We start from the raw sequence: 5908 nt of genomic DNA, 5'->3' as shown, positions 1-5908 counted from the left end.
ATAGATAGATAGATAGATAGATAGATAGATAGATAGATAGATAGATATACACACAGATATATACATATACATATATACCCTGACCTAAGATTTTGCTTTGGGGCTCACTTATGGAAAGCATTGTATGATTTGGCCAAATGAGACACTGAGCTGCCCTTGAGCCCCTGGCTTTGAAAATGCAGATGTTGGTCCTTCTGTCTGAGGGAACACTGTATGTATGTAATGGTAAGGCAGCTAGAAGCCCTGTCTGTTGGTCTGCTGAATTGTGTTATTTTCCCTGTATTTTTTTTGTTTATAATTTCTGTTTGCATTCTCTGAAGTTCAGGGTGCTGACTTTTTCCCCTAAACTAGGTAAATTATATATATTTGATTAAAGTAAGATTGTTAACCCCTTTTGAGTTTCTATCCTTTAGAAAAGCAGATCAAAGAACCTGTACTAGCAGCCATTCTGGGTATGCTAGGGTGCTTGCTGATACACCTTATCTATAAGATATTAAGAGGTGGAATGCTACACTGGACAGCAAGTTTGCCTCAAAACTAGGAGTACCTGGGTTTAAGTTACAACTTTGACAAATGCTATCTTTGTGACTCTTATGATAATGGCAACTTGAAGATCTTCCCTGCCACTTAAAAGGTCTAAGGGAATTTAAAGATGTTCCCTGCCTATTAATAGCTCCTATGGAGGAAGAAATTTGCTGAAGGGAAGAACAGAGCTGAGAGGAATCTGGGAGTCAGAGATATAAGAGCTGGGGGAGAGAGAGGACACAGGCAAGGAGACATCTATGCTTGTGAGTGTTTGTGGGAAGGTTTTGGAATGGTGTTGCTCTCTGCAGTGTTATTATGCATAGATTTCTTTGTTTCTGTGATAAATTTGATTTTCTGCTATTGGGATTAGGCTTTCTGGCGTCAGAATAAATGTTTTTGTGCCTGTCTTCTATATGGAGAGTCTGCCATATTTTGTGATTAAGAATTATGCTGGCATATTTATTGTTGCCATTGGTGCTATGAATATTGTGTTGGTGCTACAGTGACCCAAGCTAGGTCATCTAACCTCTCAATGCTCTAACTAATTCTTTATAATTACAAATAATCACAAGAATGTATAAACCTGCAGTGATATAAGTATCCTCATTCAAGATTTTTCTATTTAATGTCATCACTGGTTCACTTGCTTTCTCTGTAATATATTATTTGGGAATGAAGTATGCCTATACGTTTTAAAAATGGATGGATTATTTTTTTACTTACTTGATAAGTAAGGCTATTTTAAAAAAGAATTTGTCAAAGTGACAACTAATTTCATTATTACACTTTTATATGACTACCAAGAGAAGCAGCGTATGTAATGGAGAAAGTTATGCTCTCAGAGGCACAAAAATCATATGTTGAAGTCTGGCCTTCTGATGCCTACTGGCTGGGGAATGCTGGTCAAATCATTGAACTGAATGCTTCAGGCAAATTGCTAAGATTATGTTGCTTTTGTTTATACTTCGTTTTCAAAAAGGACCATGACATCAGAGAGGTGATGCCATGACATGCAAGCAAATTGAATTTAAGTGAGGGAGAGTTGTGAAAAGTCACCAGCCTCATTTTCTCCTCCAGAGCCTTCTGTATCCAGTGGTGAGATACAGATCAAGACAATTGGAGATGGCCCTGGATTCAGTGGGAAACCTTAAACTAAAGTCTTTAGTAGGTCTCAGTTTGACTAAGGGAATGCTCATTCAGTGACTAAAGTTAGGTAAGAAATGAGGCAGAGAATGGACTCTATCTAGTTGAAAAAAAATGATCTGGGAGGGGAAGACCCTCAGGGTTTCTGACCAAAACAGGAACTATTTTTATTCAAATTCCCTATGAGCCAAGCAGGGTCTAAACAATGACCAAATAGGGCTTGGCCTGGGACCCATTCTTGGCCAATGAAGAAGAGCTAGCATGATTTGGGTTTAAGGCTTGGTTCTTAAGACAGGAAAAAAAAAAGGTTTCAGTGATCAAAATTTACATTTCCTTTGGGCCCAGCACTCACAAGTAAGGATATGATACTTTATGACTGTGTGGATAGAGAAAAGGGAATGAAAAAGAGAAGAAGGAGGGGGAGGTATTGTCTCAGTCACACTGAGACCTGTTAAAGGCCAAGGTCTCCCACTGTGTCTGGGACCATCTCCAGTCATTCTGATCTACATCTTGCCAAATAGTTAGCACTCTGCACTCTGAATCCAGTGATCTGAGTTCAAATCTTGGTTTGGAGAGGTACCATTCTCTTTTCCAGCAAAGTTAGACCCAATATTAAACTATTTCCTTCAAAATCAATACCACTGCCTTCAACTCAACTGCATTTACTCTAGGCACAAAAATTCTTAGTCATGATTCATTTAGTTATGATCCATAGACACAAAGCATATTTTAACAGTTACTAATGAAAGTGCTTACATTGATTCAAGAAACTCACCATTTTTCTTATTAGGTGAACTTACACTTAAATTCCTTTTTTTTAACATGTAAGTTAGACAATCTTTATTATCTTACAGCTACAGAAACAATATTAAGCAAATTCCTTAAAACATGATTTTTTTTTCAGAAATCAAGAATCAATAACATCACTCAACTATACTAAAGTGATTTTGATCACTTTAGTAGATTCTTCAAGGTCAAGAAAAATAGGATCAATGTAATAATTATGTAAAAATTTTTGATGTACCAAAAATATTATACTACTACATTTAAACTGATTTTTTAATAATATCCCTCTTAAGTTTTTAAACTGCCCTTGTTATATAGTTAAAATTAAAATATGCAAACATTACCACCTTATGTCCCATTTAAATTAACATATTATTACTAAGTCTTTCTTCAATAATTCAATGTATTAGCTCCACTCTATAGATTTACTCAATCTTAAATGACTATTTGAATATGTAACTTGATTTTCTTCCTTAGGCAGCAGAATAACTTCTCATTTGGTAGCCCTGATGAATATATATTACTTTAAAGTCTTTATTTCTCAATATATTTTTCTACATTTCATAAGCCCTGAGTGACTGTATGACCTGCTAACAAATATACACTTTATATTTATAGCTATTCTATACAATTTAAACTTCATATAGACTATGTACAAATGCCAGTTAATAATCAAGACAATAAACACAACTTACTAGTTACATAACTAAGGACAAATTTAGATAGACATATTTTCTTTCAACCAACTTTCATTCAATATCTAAGTCCTATCTGTCTTGGCAAATAAAATCTACTAATAGTAACGTGATTTCGCTAACTTCTGCATGGCTTCTACTCATTTTATTTTCCTCTTAAAATTAAATAGCACTGTGTCATATTGTCTAGTTGCAGACTAAATTCTTTTATCCCTATATCTACACCCCAAATTATAAATGCTACAGTTTCCAAACTGGATGAAAGGCACCAGAAGTATAGAAACTAAAGAGGATTCTGCACACATATGATCAACATATACTTGTTGAACATAGAATGAATGATGAGAAATACAATTGCTATTGAATTAATATATCAATTACTGCCATACAGTGAAGTTCATTGGACTAGAGAAATCAATCCATCAACATTGTTCAATTGGAAACTTGGAATTTTGGAATAAAAGGCAAGGAATTATTAAATAATTAATTTTGAAAGTTACTTCTAGTTACTATATAACAATACTTAATAAAAAAGAAAACATATAAAACTTATACTTTCTTGTCTGTATAACCAAAGACAAGAATTTTATTAACCCAAACTCAATTTTTCCATCTCCTTGGAAATATAGTGTTAATGAAAAACGGATCCAAATATAAATATAGTATTTAATTAAACTCTTATTTTTCTGGGTTTGATATTTTTCTAACTAGGCAAATTCCACCTTTCAGAAATAGTTCAGCTATGAACTATAAGATTAGTAAGTTATAATCACTTTTTATTGTTCTGAAGCCAATTGTATACTTTTACTTCTAGTGCAATAATAAAGTAATTAAACATACTTATTAGTTTTATTCATGAACATTTTGATAATTTATTATATTAAAATAACTGGTATAATATTTCCATTAATCTATAAGATACTAGTGATGGCAAAATACTGATACTATTCAAAGTTTGATTCTCCCATCTTATAGTATAGGTTCCATCAGATATGGTATCACCAAAAAGTGAGCTGGCTGTATGTAAAACAGATTCACTTCTTTTTTTTGCATTGCTGCACAAATAACAATATATTTATGTCTTTTCCTAATCTTTCTCAAATGTGGCTTTGAAAATTGAAATAGGGGCAGCTAGGTGATGCAGTGAATAGAGCACCAGTCCTGGAGCCAGGAGGACCTGAGTTCATATCTGGCCTCAGACACTTGATACATTTACTAGCCATGTGACTTTGGGAAAGTCACTTAACCTCAGTTGCCCTCCAAAAAAAATTGAAGCAAAGTTTTGGTAGGAAGAAATATAAAATTTACCAAAGGTCTGTCAATGCTCTATATTATTAAATTGATATTCCTATCAAAATCTCTCTCTGCATTCAATTAAATCTCAAGTCCTTGATGTGTTCATGTATCAAAATATGTTTAATGTTCATTTGTAGAAAAAAAATCCTTCATCTAACTTAAACATATTTTTAAAGAAAATATCTCTTTTAAATTCATGATTGGATATTTATTCATGATATTCCCATACTACAATAGACCTATGATATCAACATTGTGAATATGCCCTGCTATGTTGCAGATGAAAAACTTCCAGCTCATGCCTTGCCCACTTTGAACAATGATGTCCCAACTTGAAAATAACATGAGTTGGTTATGTTGTGAGAGCAAAGTACAACTGATGTACAGCAAAGTACAACCTATGATATTGAATCTTCCTGAGACTTGGTTTCCTCCTCTAAAATGAAATGACTGAACTAGCTGTTCCCTGAAGTTCCTTCTGGTGCTAAATCTGTTATTCATACAGCAAACAAAAAATAATATATTTTTTAAACTGAGGCACTGGAATTATGTGAGATCACGATAAACTTCTTTGTTATGGAAGAAAGGTAAATGGAAACGTTATTGTAACTTTGTTCATTTATATGTTATAACCAAGAAAAGGAAATTTTAGCAGCTAGTAAAACAACAGAACTATTCAAGAAAAATGTACACTCCAGGCCTGTGAGTTCTGAGGAAATGTGGCTTTCTAGGACATCTGAGGCTTCAGTCATTCTCTAGTTTCATCCTTTTTTAAAAAGACATCAAGAAGAGACACTCATTATTCAAGTCATCACTCTACATTAATGCCGAATCCTATTCAACTGTCCTAAAATGACTGACTAGAAATAAGGAAATAAATTCCATGCATTTATAGGTTGAGGTTTACAAAACTCACATGAAGTAGATTCGAAAGAAAATACAATTTTGCCCTAGGAACTTTATAATTGAGCTGCCAACAAGTAAGTGATGGTACCTGGCTTATGAGTACATGATATAAATATGAGGGTTTTTCCATAGACACAAAAACATTAGTCAAAGAAGATATAGCATATTCTTCCACCCCTGTGGATTTCTATGTAGCAGGGCAATGATAATCTACTTTCTTGACATGCTATTGGTTTATTTTCCTTATTCATTTTAATCCCTAGTTTTAGGTCAACCAAGAGCTCTGTTTTTATATTTCCACATTGATAAAATTGCAATTCTCTCATAACTTAATTAATCAGGTAGGTCTCAATCCCTAGGCTGACTTATTAGACATTAATTATTCAACTAGTGAAACATTTCCCCATCCTCTCTCTCTCTCTCTCTCTCTCTCTCTCTCTTTCTCTAGTTCTTTCTTCCTCACTCTCTAAGCAGACTTTCCCTCCTCCTCTCTCTTCTTTTACTATTATTTTACCAAAATATAAAAAAAGCACATAAAATATTATCAAATTAATTAA

General features: G+C 33.5%; 1 pseudogene; it reads right to left on the bottom strand.

Moving 5' to 3' along the window:
• Positions 1-5908, bottom strand: part of LOC138171794 (FAST kinase domain-containing protein 3, mitochondrial-like) — a 30435-nt pseudogene that overhangs the window by 24288 nt on the left and 239 nt on the right.

This window comes from Petaurus breviceps, unplaced genomic scaffold, assembly GCF_028583685.1.
Source record: "Petaurus breviceps papuanus isolate PSGF00001 unplaced genomic scaffold, PetGlider_PUasm1.0 47, whole genome shotgun sequence".
Lineage (NCBI taxonomy): Eukaryota > Metazoa > Chordata > Mammalia > Diprotodontia > Petauridae > Petaurus > Petaurus breviceps.
Note: the sequence above shows the minus strand (reverse complement) of the source record. Positions and strands in the feature narration are given on the sequence as shown.